The 14,750-nt window shown below is 45.4% G+C and overlaps 1 long non-coding RNA gene across 1 annotated transcript in view; it reads left to right on the plus strand.

Annotated features, from left to right (window-relative positions):
* The window catches only part of LOC137350416 (uncharacterized), a 44,443-nt gene continuing 29,693 nt past the window's right edge, over positions 1–14,750 (plus strand). The window contains exon 1 of the long non-coding RNA XR_010969409.1: positions 1–82. This is a non-coding gene — a long non-coding RNA (uncharacterized lncRNA). The remainder of the gene's footprint in view (positions 83–14,750) is intronic.

Here is a 14,750-nt window from a genome sequence, read left to right on the forward strand (position 1 = left end):
TCCTGGTTTTCTGTGTGTCTTTCTCTGCCTGCCTCATTGTCGGTGCTGTTACTCTGTGTCCTTGTGTCATTGTGCAGTGAGGGTGAGTCCGTCAGCACGTGTGTTGCTGAGTCCGGGATTCTTGAGAAATCCGACCGCAATCCTATTTTTATAAAAACATTGGGGAAATGAACATATTTCACTAACGGGCAGCTAAAATTTAAACCAGCAGTTAGCAGAGTGGCGCAGCGGAAGCGTGCTGGGCCCATAACCCAGAGGTCGATAGATCGAAACCGTTCTCTGCTATTTATGTTTGGTAGGAACACAAACCGTTCACTTTCAAAATATCAAGTGTTTCCCCATCATAACAAGATGTGCTCGATTGCAATCAGCTTTTTCCTTCTAGTGAACACATCAATCAGCAACAAATCACTTTTGCTCACACGAACACAAGCTGCAAACACGGACCAGCCGAGTCTCTCCCACTTTGTCAACCCCTTCCTGCAGAGTCTCCTCTCCACCACCAGATGGTGATGTTGGCCACAAGAAAACCAGGACAAATGGTCGCAGTGAGGAGACGGTCAGGAACAGAAAATACAACAAGAACAGGGAAAACCTTTACACAACAACAGGGTACATCTTTACACAACAGAAAACATATTTACACAACAGGAAATACCGTTACACAACAGGGAGAACACAATCATACAAATGCCTTGTTTCTCCATCTCAGTTTCGTTGTCTGTCTCTCTCTCTCCGTTCCTCACTTTTGCTTCCTCACAGTCTATTAGTTTCCTGTGTGTTTTTCTCTCTGTCCCGTTGTCGATGGTGTCACTCAGCGTCCTTGTAACATTGCGTAGCCAGGCTGAGCCTCCCAACACCTGTGTTATAGAACATAGAACAGTACAGCACAGTACAGGCCCTTCGGCCCACGATGTTGTGCCGAACCTTTAATCTACTCGAAGATCAAAACTACCTACATACCCTTCATTCTACTATCATCCATGTACCTATCCAAGAGATGCTTAAATGTCCCTAATGTATCTGCTTCTACTACCACCACTGGAAGTGCATTCCACGCACCCACCACTCTCTGTGTAAAGAACCTACCTCTGACATCTCCCCGAAACCTTCCTCCATCACCTTAAAATTATGCCCCCTGGTGATAGCTCTTTCCACCCTGGGAAAAAGTCTCTGGCTATCCACTCTATCTATTCCTCTCATCATCTTGTACCCCTCTATCAAGTCACCTCTCATCCTTCTTCGTTCCAATGAGAAAAGCCCCAGCTCCCTCAATCTTTCTTCGTAAGACATGCCCTCCAGTCCAGGCAGCATCCTGGTAAATCTCCTCTGCACCCTCTCTAAAGCTACCTCATCCTTCCTATAATGAGACGACCAGAACTGAACACAATATTGCAAGTGTGGTCTAACCAGGGCTTTATAGAGCTGCAGCATAACCTCGCGGCTCTTAAACTCAATCCCCCTGTTAATGAAAGCCAACACACCATACGCCTTCTTAACAACCCTATCAACTTGGGTGGCAACTTTGAGCGATCTATGGACATGGGCCCCAAGATCCCTCTGTTCCTCCACATGACCAAGAATCCTGTCTTTTCGCCTGTATTCTGCATTCAAATTCGACCTTCCAAAATGAATCACTTCACACTTTTCCAGGTTGAACTCCATCTGCCACTTCTCAGCCCAGCTCTGCATCCTGTCAATGTCCTGTTGCAACCTACAACAGCCTTCCACTCTATCCACAACTCCAGCAACCTTCGTGTCATCGGCAAACTTGCTAACCCAGACTTCCACTTCCTCATCCAAGTCATTTATAAAAATCACAAAGAGCAGAGGTCCCAGAACAGATCCCTGCGGAACACCACTGGTCACCGAGCTCCAGGCTGAATACTTTCCATCTACTACCACCCTCTGTCTTCTATGGGCCAGCCAATTCTGTATCCAGACAGCCAACTTTCCCTGTATCCCATGCCTCCTTACTTTCTGAATGAGCCTACCATGGGGAACCTTATCAAACTCCTTGCTGAAATCCATATACACCACATCCACTGCTCTTCCTTCATCAATGTGTTTTGTCACATCTTCAAAGAATTCAATAAGGCTTGTGAGGCATGACCTGCCCCTCACAAAGCCATGCTGACTGTCTCTAATCAAACTCTGCTTTTCCAACTAATCATAAATCCTGTCTCTCAGAATCCTCTCCAATAATTTGCCCACTACCTACGTAAGACTGACTGGTCTGTAATTCCCAGGGTTATCCCTATTCCCTTTCTTGAACAAGGGAATAACATTTGCCACCCTCCAATCATCTGGTACTACTCCAGTGGACAGTGAGGACGCAAAGATCATCGCCAAAGGCGCGGCAATCTCTTCCCTCGCTTCCCGTAATATCCTTGGATATATCCCGTCTGGCCCCAGGGACTTATTTGTCCTCATGTCTTTCAAAATTTCCAGCACATCCTCCCTCTTAACATCAACCTGTTTGAGCATATCAGCCTGTTTCACGCTGTCCTCACAAACGACCAGGTCCCTCTCACTAGTGAATACTGAAGCAAAGTATTCATTTAGGACCCCCCCTACCTCCTCCGACTCCAGGCACAAGTTCCCTCCACTATCCCTGATCGGCCCTACCCTCACTCTGGCCATCCTCTTGTTCCTCACATAAGTGTAGAACGCATTGGGATTTTCCTTAATCCTACCCGCCAAGACTTTTTCATGTCCCCTTCTCGCTCTCCTAAGTCCATTCTTCAGTTCCTTCCTGGCTACCTTGTAACCCTCTAGAGCCCTGTCTGATCCTTGCTTCCTCAACCTTAAGTAAGCTTCCTTCTTCCTCTTGACTAGCTGTTCCACATTTCTTGTCATCCAAGGTTCCTTCACTCTACCATCCCTTCCTTGCCTCATCGGGACAAACCTATCCAGCAGTCGCAGCAAGTGCTCCCTAAACAACCTCCACATTTCTGTCGTGCATTTCCCTGAGAACATCTGTTCCTAATTTATGCACCCCAGTTCCTGCCTAATAGCATTGTAACTCCCCCTCCCCCAATTAAATATTTTCCCATCCCGTCCGCTCCTGTCCCTCTCCATGACGATAGTAAAGGTCAGGGAGTTGTGATCACTATCACCGAAATGCTCTCCCACCGAGAGATCTGCCACCTGGCCTGGTTCGTTGCCAAGCATCAAATCCAACATAGCCTCCCCTCTAGTCGGCCTATCTACATATTGAGTCAGGAAACCTTCCTGGACACACCTGACAAAAACTGCTCCATCCAAACTATTTGCACTAAGGAGGTTCCAATCAATATTAGGGAAGTTGAAGTCACCCATGACAACAACCCTGTTACTTCTGCACCTTTCCAAAATCTGCCTCCCAATCTGTTCCTCCGTGTCTCTGTTGCTATTGGGGGGTCTATAGAAAACTCCCAATAAAGTGACTGCTCCTTTCCTGTTTCTGACTTCCACCCATAATGACTCAGTAGACAAACCCTCCTCGATGACCTCCCTTTCTGCAGCTGTGATACTATCCCTGATTAACAATGCCACTCCCCCACCTCTTTTACCTCCCTCCCTATTCCTTTTGAAACATCTAAACCCCGGAACATCCAACATCCATTCCTGCCCCTGTGATCTCCAAGTGTCCGTAATGGCCACAACATCGTAGCTCGAAGTACTGATCCATGCTCTAAGTTCATCACCCTTATTCCTGACACTTCTTGCATTAAAATAGACACACTTCAACCCATCATACTGGCTGCAACTTTGCCCTGTCAACTGTCTAACCTTCCTCACAGACTCTCTGCACTCGGTATCTGCCTGATCAACAGCTACCCCATCCACTGATCCATAGCTCCGGTTCCCATCCCCCTCCCAAACTAGTTTAAACCCTCCCGAAGAGCTCTAGCAAACCTCCCGCCCAGGATATTGGTGCCCCTCCAGTTCAGATGCAACCCGTCCTTCTTGTACAGGTCCCACCTTCCCCAGAAGGTATCCCAATGATCCACATAACTGAAGCCCTCCCTCCTACACCAGCTCTGTAGCCACGTGTTCAGCTGCACTCGCTCTCTGTTTCTAGCCTCACTAGCACGTGGCACCGGTATCAATCCTGAGATTACTACTCTGCTCGTCCTGCCTTTTAGCTTCCAACCTAACTCCTATATTCGCTTTTCAGGTCCTCATCCCTTTTCCCAGCTATGTAATTGGTACCGATATGTACCACGACTTCTGGCTGCTCCCCCTCCCCCTTAAGAATCCTGTAGACTCGATCTGAGACATCCCTGACCCTGGCACCCAGGAGGCAACATACCATCTGGGAGTCTCATTCGCGACCACAGAATCTCCTGTCTGTTCCTCTAACCATTGAATCTCCTATCACTATCGCTCTCCTATTCTCCACCCTTCCCTTCTGAGCCGCAGAGCCAGGCTCAGTGCCAGAGACCTGGCCGCTGTGGCTTTCCCCTGGTAGGTCCCCCCCCACAACCGTATCCAAAACGGTATACTTATTATTGAGGGGAACGGCCACAGGGGATCCCTGCACTGTGTGCCTATTCCCTTTCCCTCCGCTGACGGTCACCCAGCTACCTTTATCCTGTGACTGAGGTGTCAGTACTTCCCTATAACTGCTCCCTATCATCCCCTCTGCCTCCCGCATGATCCGAAGTTCATCCAGCTCCAGCTCCGGTTCCCTAACGCGGTCTGTGAGGAGCTGGAGTTGGGTGCACTTCTCACAGGTGAAGTCAGCAGGGACACAAGTGGTGACCCTTACCTCCCACATCCTGCAAGAGGAGCATGCAACTGCCCTAGCTTCCATCCCCTCTGCTCTAAATTGACAACAGAGAATAAAAAAATATAAAGTAAAACCTTACCTTACCAAACCCTCCACACAAGAGTCCTTTTTTTTGGTTGGAGGAGGAAGATGGGTGGGAGACACTACACGTGTAGTGTTTCGGGTTTAGCCACTGCCCGAATATATAAGTTCACTTACCCAGCAGTCCCCGTGTCCGCGTCCGCCGAATCGCCAGGTAAGTACTTTATAGTGAAACGTACCTTCCCAGCTGCCCCCTGGCTCGCACTATCACTGCTACTGCTGATCAAAGGTGTTGCTGTAATAAAAACAGAAAATGCTGGAAATGCTCAGTAGGTCTGGCAGCATCTGTGCAGAGAGAAACAGTTAACAGTTCAGATCTGTTTCCTCAGCTCACATTAACTTTGTTTCTCTCTCCACAGATGCTGCCAGACCTGCCGACTATTTCAAGCATTTTCTGTTTATGTTTCAGATTTCCAGCATCCGCAGTATTTTGCTTTTGTACGTGTGTTGCTATGTCTGGGACTGTTTGAGTGCAATGCTATTGCTTTATAAACAGCGTTGAAACAAACATTTATCTAGTTAACACACAGCACTAATACACAGCTGGATATAAACAGCAGCCTGCAGCAGAGGGTGCAGTGGAAGTTTATTAACACAAATAATTCACCAGCACAATATTTACTGCTATCCACATTCACACCACGCTTCATCTTAACACGTTTTACTCTTTATTTACATCAACTTCTTCCTTCCAGTAAACACTTCAATTTGGAACACAGCTTCCAAATCACCTTTATTCACAAACCCGAACACAAGCTGCAAATGCTGCAAACACACACCAGCCCAGACTTTTCCCTTTCTGTCAACCCATTCCTGCATCACTGCCTCTCCACCAACAGTTGCTGCTAGAATCATACAATCATAGAATGGCTAAAGCACAGAAGGAGGCCATTCGGCCTGACGAACCCATGCTGGCTCTCTGCTGAAGCAACTCACCTCGTCTCACTCCCCAGTCAGTTCAATTTCGGTGGTGGGAAAACTTCTCGAAAGAATAATTCGGGACAAAATTAATAGTCCCATGGACAAATGTGGGTTAATTCAGGAAAGACAGCATGGATTTCTTAAGGGAAATTCATGTTTAACTGTCCTGCTGGAGTTTTTTGATGAGGTAACAGAGAGGGATGATGAGGGCAATGCTGTTGATGTGGTCTACATGGACTTTCTAAAGGTCTGGCAGCATCTGAATGGTCACTGACCTGAAACATTAACTCTGTTTCTCTCTCCACAGATGCAGCCAGACCTGCTGAGTATTTCCAGCACTTTTTAGTTATATTTCAGCTTTCTAGCATCTGCAGTATTTTGCTTTTATTGACTTTCAAAAGGAGTTTGATACAATGCAACACAACAGACTTGTGAGCAAAATTATAACTCATGGAATAAAAGGGACTGTAGTAACATGGATATGGAATTGGCTGAGTGACAGGAAACAAAGAGTAGTGAGCAATGGATGTTCTTCGGGCTAGAGGAAGGTTTGTAGTGGAGTTCCCCAGAAGTCAGTGTTGGGACCCTTGCCTTTCCTGATATATATTAATGACCTAGACCTTGGTGTACAGGGCAGAATTTCAAAGTTTATGGATGATACGAAAATTGGAAGCATTGTGAACTGTAAGGATGATAGTGTAGAACTTCAAAAGGACATAGACAAGTTGGTGGAATGGGAGGACAGATGACAGGTGAAGTTCAATGCAGAGAAATGTGAATTGATTCATTTTGGTAGGAAGAACATGGAGTGACAATATAGAATAAAGGGTACAATTCTAAAGGGGGTGCAGGAGCAGAGGGACCTGGGGGTATAAGTCATTGGTTGAGAGAGTGGTTAATAAAGCATACAGTATCCTCGGCTTTAGTGATAGAGGCATAGAATACAAGATCAAGGAGGTCATGTTGAACTTGTATAAGACACTAGCCTCAGCTGAAGTACTGAGTCCAGTTCTGGGTGCCACACTTTAGGAAAGATGTGAAGGCATTGCAGAGATTATGGAAAAGATTCATGAGAATGGTTCCAGGGATGAGGAACTTCAGTTATGAAGATAGATTGGAGAAGTTAGGACTGTTTTCCTTGGAGAAAAGAAGGCTAAGAGGAGATTTCATAGTGGTATTCAAAATGATGAGGGGTGTGGACAGAGTGGATAGGGAGAAACTGTTCCCACTTGTGAAAGGATCGAGAACGGGAGGGCACAGATTTAAAGTTTGTTGTTCATTAAGTGTCTTCTATTCTGGGAAAAATAGAGCATATGATTGACTGTATCAGTAAGTGGGAAAATTTAAAATTTTTGTTGTGACCTGTGGAGAAGTGGGATGAGACTAAATAGTAACCACCTCAGATTTCAATTGCAACAGCACTTGTGATCTGTCTCTGTAGCTTAGTTGGTTAAAGCACCTGTCTTGTAAACAGGAAATTCTGTGTTCAATTCCCAGCGGAGCCTTATTTCATATTTGCAATATGCTTGAGAAGTTTGGGTGTTAACATTTATGTTTGTGTCTTGTGAACTTTAACTTAGAATTCAAATTACATGATGAATTTCATTCACAGGAGAAAACAGCCTTTGTGAAGGATGTGAGTTTGGAATTGCTGTTCCTCCTCGTCCAGAAATTCAGTGCTGATATTTCAAAGGCAACCTCTTTGATACAAATTTGTTCACAGTTGCATTCAACCTGGAAAAAAAGCTCGACCTTAATCTCACTGAAGGAAAGTGTGACCGTGTTGTATGTTTCAAAGTGTGTGTGTCATTATGTGTTGCTTGTAACTGAGACTGAGACACGACGCAAGTGGGAGGGTTGATCTGAGGTTTGGAATATTTCTCAGTCAGGAACAAGAAAAATCAAAGGAACCAAATAAGAAAACCTATGTCTCATGTGGTTACCGAGAAACGGTGAGGAGATATTAAACTTTGTTCTATTCAAAACAGCTGTGTGAACTTTGACCTTTCCTGCCTTTTCTCAACAGTATTTGAAGTGTCTCGGTAACAATGTTCAGTGTTGAGGAGAGTGGGGTCTGGGTGAGCAGATGCTGAGTGTGACAGGGTCAGGACTGGATGCAGGAAGTTCTCTGACAGTCTCTCTCTCTTGCCGATGGGTTTGAGTTGATTTTCAACTGGGAGCAGCTGGTTTTTCGATAAATGAAGGAAGTTCCCTCCAACCATTTTTTTCTGACAGTGTAGGATAAGGATGTGAAGGGTTAATGCTGAAAACAGTGGGATCAACCCCTCCCACTGTCAGAGTAATGATGAAACAGTCACATGAGATGAGGTTTGGGAGAAGAGAGAGCAGCACCAAGGATGCTAGTTTCGGAGGCTTGATGAGTGTGTATATAGTATTGTGTAAATTAGAAAAGAGGTCTCAGTTCTTTCAGCAGGAAATGTGTCCAGAAAATATTGATAAAGTCACAATTTTATAATTCAGGAGTCGGAACACAGATATTAATTCCAAGTGACAGTTCTGGGTTCATTTAACAAAAGTAGAGAATAATATTACTCACTGTTTGAAATCCCCCAGTGAGGAGACAGTTAAACAGGTGATCTGTTGAGGCATCCTTCAATCCAAGGGTTCGACAGCATTTAATCTCCCTTTTTGGTGAAATTCTCTGTTATTTGAAACTTTTTTATCCAGCTTTGATGGGTGAGTGAAAAAACTGAAAAAAGTGAACAGTTCCATCCTTTCTTTTCTTTCTTCTTCCCTTCTTTCCATCAGGTTCTCTTTTCTGTCCCAGATCAATATAATGATGAGAATCCCAATTTAATCTGCTGTTTCTGGTGTTTTATCCATTCCAATTAAAATTCAACATTCCAATCAAATCTATTTGTTATTCCACAGTGTCTCTCCATGTGTTTTATTCTGTTCTATTTGCTCACATTCTGTTTGATGATCAATGTTACATCTCACTCTCTTTTCTGGTGAAGATCAGAAGCAGTGATATCTTTTTGCACCACCCATCAAGTCGGCCTGAGGCTGTGCCTCGCCGATCATGTGGAGTTAGGAACATAAGAACAGGAGTCGACCATTCAGCCCATCGAGCCTGCCCCGTCATTCAATATGATCATGGCTGATCGTCCACTTCAATGTCCTTTTCCCCACACTTTCCTCATATTCCCTTCTGTCATTTGTATTTAGAAATCTGTCAATCTCTGCTTTAAACATACTCAATGACTGAGCTTCCACAGCCCTCTGGGGTAGAGAATTCCAAAGATTCACAACCCTCTGAGGAACAGCATTTCTCCTCATCTCTGTCCTAAGCGGCTACTCCCTTATTTTGAAATTCCTTCCCTTGGTTCTTGACTCCCCAATCAGGGGAAACATCTTAGCTGCATCTACCCTGACTGTCATTTAAGTATTTTGTAGGTTTCAATGAGATCACCTCCCATTCTTCGAAACTCTAGAGAATACTGCCCCAGTTTCTCCAACCTTTCTTCATAGAACAGTCCCACCATCCCTGGAACAAGTCTGATGAACCTTCGTTGAACTCCCTCTGTGGCAATAATATCCTTCCTAAGGTAAGGAGACCAAAACTGCATTCCAAGTGCGGTCTAACCAAGTTTCTATACAATTGAAGCAAGAATTCACGACTCTCGTACTCAAATCCTCTTGTGATAAAGGCTAACATACTATTAGCTTTCCTAATTGCTTGCTGCACCTGCATGTTAGCTGTCAGTGACTTATTGACATGGACACCCAGGTCACCCTTATATTCTATACCTCAGCTAATAAAGGAAAGGATTCCACATACCTGCTGAACCACCTTATTGACCTGTCCTGCTACCTTCAGGGATCTGTGGACATTCGCTCCAACGTCCCTCACTTCCTCTACACCGTTCAGTGTTCTCCCATTAATTGTGTATTCCTTTGCCTTTTTTGACCTCCCAAATGCATCACCTCACACTTGTCCAATTTGAATTCCATTTACCACTACTCTGCCCACCTGACCAGTCTATTGATATCTTCCTGCAGTGTACAGCTATCCTCCTCGCTATCAGCAACACGGACAATTTTCATGTCATCTGCAATCGTCTTGATTGTGCCCTCTACATTCATGTCCAAATCATTAATATATACCACAAAAAGCAGGGAACCTAGTTCTGAGCCCTGTGGAACACCACTTGAAACAGACCTCGAGTTGCACAAACATCCGTACCCAATTCCTTTTTGCTTCCTGCCACTGAGTCTATTTTATGTCCAGCTTGCTACATTCCCCTGGATCCCATGTGCTTTTATTTTTTTTAACCAGTTTGCCATGTGGGACCTTGTCAAAAGCCTTGCTAAAATCCATGTAGACCACATCAACTGCACTATCCTCATCAATCCTCCTTGTTACTTCTTCAAAAAATTCAATCAAGTTCGTCAGACAGGAGCTTCCCTGAACAAATCCATGCTGATGATACTTGATTAATCTGAGCCTTTCTAAGTGACAGTTTATCCTGTCTCTCAGAATTAATTCCAATAATTCACCCACTATTGAGGTTAGGCTGACTGGTCTTTAATTATTCGGTCTTGCTTCCTTTTTCAACAATGGTGCAATGTTAGCAATAAAAACAAAATGTACTGCAAATACACAGCAGATCTGGCAGCATCTGTGGAGAGAGAAGCAAAGTTAACATTTCAGGTCAGTGACTTTTCATCAGAACAGATATGTTAACTTTGCTTCTCTCTCCACAGATGCTGCCAGACCTGCTGTGTATTTCCAGCACTAATAGTTTTTATTTCAGATTTCCAGCATCTGCAGAATTTTGCTTTTATTGCAGAGACCTCCAATCCTCTGGCATCACACCTGTATCCAGTGAGGGATTGGAAACTGATGGTCAGACCTTCCACTATTTCCTCACTGGCTTCTTTTAACATGCTGGGGTACATTTCATCCGGCCCTGATGATTTATCCACTTTCAAGGATGCTCATCCCATTTATACTTCTTCTCCCCCTCAGTTTATCATGTCCAATGCTTCACACTCCTTCTCCTTAATTATAATGTCTGCATCACCCCCTCATTTGTGAAGACAGTAAAGTATTCATTAACAAACATACCAACATCTTCAACCCTGACACATAGGTTACTTTTTAGTTCTTTGATGGGCCTTACTTTTTCCTCTGTTGCCTCTTACTCCCATGTATTGAAGAAATATCTTTGAATTCGTTTTGATTTTGCTTGTCAAAATTCTTTCATGCTCTGTGTTTTTCACCACTGCTCCCAAATGCCTGTAGTCATGTCAAAGCACAACTTGTCAGAAGTGGGATTTAAACCCACCCCTCCAGAGAGCGTTGTGATCTGAATGCACCATTTCAGACTGCTTGACCATCCTGTCTACCCCATGTGGATGCTTAATGCTGAGGTAGTTATCCATTCTTTGTGAAAATATTTGTGAGATTGTGGAAATGTCTGGAAGAGGAAAGACCAGCGGAAAAGCTCGGTCCAAGGCAAAGTCTCACTCCTCCCGGGCTGGACTGCAGTTCCCGGTGGGCCGTGTTCACAGGCTCCTGAGAAAGGGTAACTATGAAGAGCGTGTGGGTGCGGGAGCCCCGGTCTATCTGGCTGCTGTGCTCGAGTATCTGACCGCTGAAATCCTAGAGCTGGCTGGTAACGCGGCCCGGGACAACAAGAAGACCCGCATCATCCCCAGACACCTGCAGCTGGCCGTCCGCAACGACGAGGAGCTCAACAAGCTGCTGGGAGGAGTGATCATCGCACAGGGCAGGGTGCTGCCTAATATCCAGGCCGTGCTGCTGCCCAAGAAAACCAGCGCTCAGAGCTTCCAGAAAAAGGAAAGCGGCCAAAATGTCATCTAATAACCCAAAGGCTCTTTTCAGAGCCACCCACAGTCTCTGTGAAAGGGCTGATTACTGTCTAATTCCAGCATGTCAGTAACAGGACAGAATAGGATCTATTTAAAATGTTTAAGCAACTATTTCAGTGGCTTCTCACTGTCCCCCTGATCCCTGTGTGAAGGGAATTACCAATAGTCTAATTTATTCCTTTCCACACCAAGTTTGAGTTATTGGTCCCTTAAGGATTGCTGAATGGAGTCTTTTACCGTTACAGATAAGAAGTGGGAAAAAAATGACAGGTTAAAATTGTGCGTAAAATAGCGCCAGGAATTTGTGGCGAAAATAGCGGAATAAACAAAGGTTTTTAAAGGTTGGTGGAAAATATTTTACGAACAACTTTAAATAGATTTTCCAGTAATCGCTTCGTTCCGACACTGAAGTTGGCGCCTTTTGCGAATTCAAACTTTCTGCCAGGTCGACAATTTAAACCAATGTAATAAAAACAAGAAATGCTGGAACCACTCAGCAGGTCTGGCAGCATCTGTGGAACGAGAAGCAGAGTTAACGTTTTGGATCCGGAACTGTTCGCACCCACACTGTTTGGGATCATCTTTTCCCTGCTGCTCTCATATGCATTCAAGTCTTCAGAAGAAGGAATTTTCCTCCACACATGATCAGGTGGCAGGTTGATCAACCTTGCCTGTCTAAGAGCGAAGACCAAAGTACGGAAAGTCCTCATCAGGGAACTCCTCTTTGCTGACAATGCTGCATTAACATCTCACACTGAAGAGTGTCTGCAGAGTCTCATCGACAGGTTTGCGACTGCCTGCAACGAATGTGGCCTAACCATCAGCCTCAAGAAAACGAACATCATGGGACAGGACGTCAGAAATGCTCCATCCATCAATATCAGCAACCACACTCTGGAAGTGGTTCAAGAGTTCACCTACCTAGGCTCAACTATCACCAGTAACCTGTCTCTCGATGCAGAAATCAACAAGCGCATGGGAAAGACTTCCACTGCTATGTCCAGACTGGCCAAGTGAGTGTGGGAAAATGGCACACTGACACAGAACACAAAGGTCCGAGTGTATCAAGCCTGTGTCCTCAGTATCTTGCTCTACAGCAGCGAGGCCTGGACAACATACGTCAGCCAAGAGCGACGCCGCAATTCATTCCATTTTCGCTGCTTCCGGAGAATCCTTGGCATCAGGTGGCAGGACCGTATCTCGAACACAGAAGTCCTCGAGGTGACCAACATCCCCAGCTTATAGACCCTACTGAGCCAGCGGCGCCTGAGATGGCTTGGCCATGTGAGCCGCATGGAAGATGGCAGGATCCCCAAGGACACATTGTACAGCGAGCTCGCCACTGGTATCAGACCCACCGGCCATCCATGTCTCCACTTTAAAGACGTCTGCAAATGCGACATGAAGTTCTGTGACATTGATCACAAGTCATGGGAGTCAGTTGCCAGTGATCGCCAGAGCTGGCGGGCAGCCATAAAGGCGGGGCTATAGTGCGGCGAGTCGAAGAGACTTAGCAGTTGGCAGGAAAAAAGACAGAAGCGCAAGGGGAGAGCCAACTGCGTAACAGCCCTGACAACCAATTTTATCTGCAGCACCTGTGGAAGAGTCTGTCACTCTCGAATTGGTCTTTATAGCCACTCCAGGCACAGCTCCACAAACCACTGACCAGCTCCAGGCGCTTACCCATTGTCTCTCGAGACAAGGAGGCCAAAGAAGAAGGTGTGGCTTTTCACTGAGGGCATGTGTCGACTGGGGAAATAACTAACTGTAGAACCTTGGGCACTGTTTACACAGCCCGTTTAGAAAATCAAATCCACTGCACATCCTTGCTGCAAGTGAAATGTCAAATTTGGGGATTCCAGTTTTATTCCCGAATGCAGCACAGATTTATTCCAGTCAGTTCTGAACAGCCAATCCCAGCTCCCGTTTCCAGGTCACTGCTCTCTCTGTGTGAGGCGGTGGGTGGCTCTTAGAAGAGCCTTTGTTGTGTGTTTGCTGGAAAGGGTCGAGTTGTTCAGCCGCCAAATCCGTGGAGTGCGGCCCTGCCGTTTCAGAACGTACACCACATCCATGGCAATGACCGTCTTGCGCTTGGCGTGCTCAGTGTAGGTGACCGCATCCCTGATCACATTCTCCAGGAAAACCTTCAACACCCCGCGAGTCTCCTCATAGATCAAATCCGAGAACCGCTTGACCCCGCCACGGCGAGCCAGGCGGCGGATTGCTGGTTTAGTGATGCCCTGGATATTATCACGAAGCACTTTACGGTGCCGCTTTGCTCCGCCTTTTTAGTACCTCCCTCTCTCAATTTGTACCCTCTCCATTGACTCTACTCTCTTCACTTCTACTGATATTTTGTCCAATTCCACTTCCTTAGTGATCACTGATACAAAGTACTCATTAAGTAGATTAACATTGCCCTGCACTTCCAAGCATATATTACCCTCTTTGTCCCTAATAGGCCGCACTCTACCTCTTACTACCCACTTATCATTTACATGCTGCTCAAAGATTTTTGGGTTCCTTTTCATGTTGACTGCCATTCTATTCTCATAGAAATAGAGAATAAGCTAAATATAGAAGATATAAATATTTCGCATCCTTGATGAGGTGGAACTTTTTTATGTTGTGGGTGGTAATGTCTCGGCCCACGAGTGTGGTGGAAGCAGAGACAATCAATGATTTGAAAAGGAAATTGGATGGATACTTGAAGGAAAGAAACTTGCAGGAGGAAAGGGATCGAGCTGGTGAGTGGAACTGACTCTACTGCTACGGGGAGAGCCAGCATGGACATGATGGGCCAAACAACCACCTTCTATGCTGGAAATAACTCTGTGTTGTTTCTCAAATTCAATCCACTGGTGCTTGGTAAATAATTTCAAAGTAAATTGTGCAACTGGAAAATCATAACCAAGGCAAGGGACGCATAAGGAAGCAGAATTGCTGAAACCCAGGATTGAACCTGGGTTCCCATGGATCAGATACTCCTCCACTAGGGATCCACTAGGGATCATCCAAGTTACTTTTAAATCCTCCCATGGGTCCACATGTCAGACTGAGTTCCATGTTGTAGACTCAAGCAAAGGAAATCTGCTCAGTTCCAAAACTATCA

Source organism: Heterodontus francisci, chromosome 35, assembly GCF_036365525.1.
Source record: "Heterodontus francisci isolate sHetFra1 chromosome 35, sHetFra1.hap1, whole genome shotgun sequence".
Classification (NCBI taxonomy): domain Eukaryota; kingdom Metazoa; phylum Chordata; class Chondrichthyes; order Heterodontiformes; family Heterodontidae; genus Heterodontus; species Heterodontus francisci.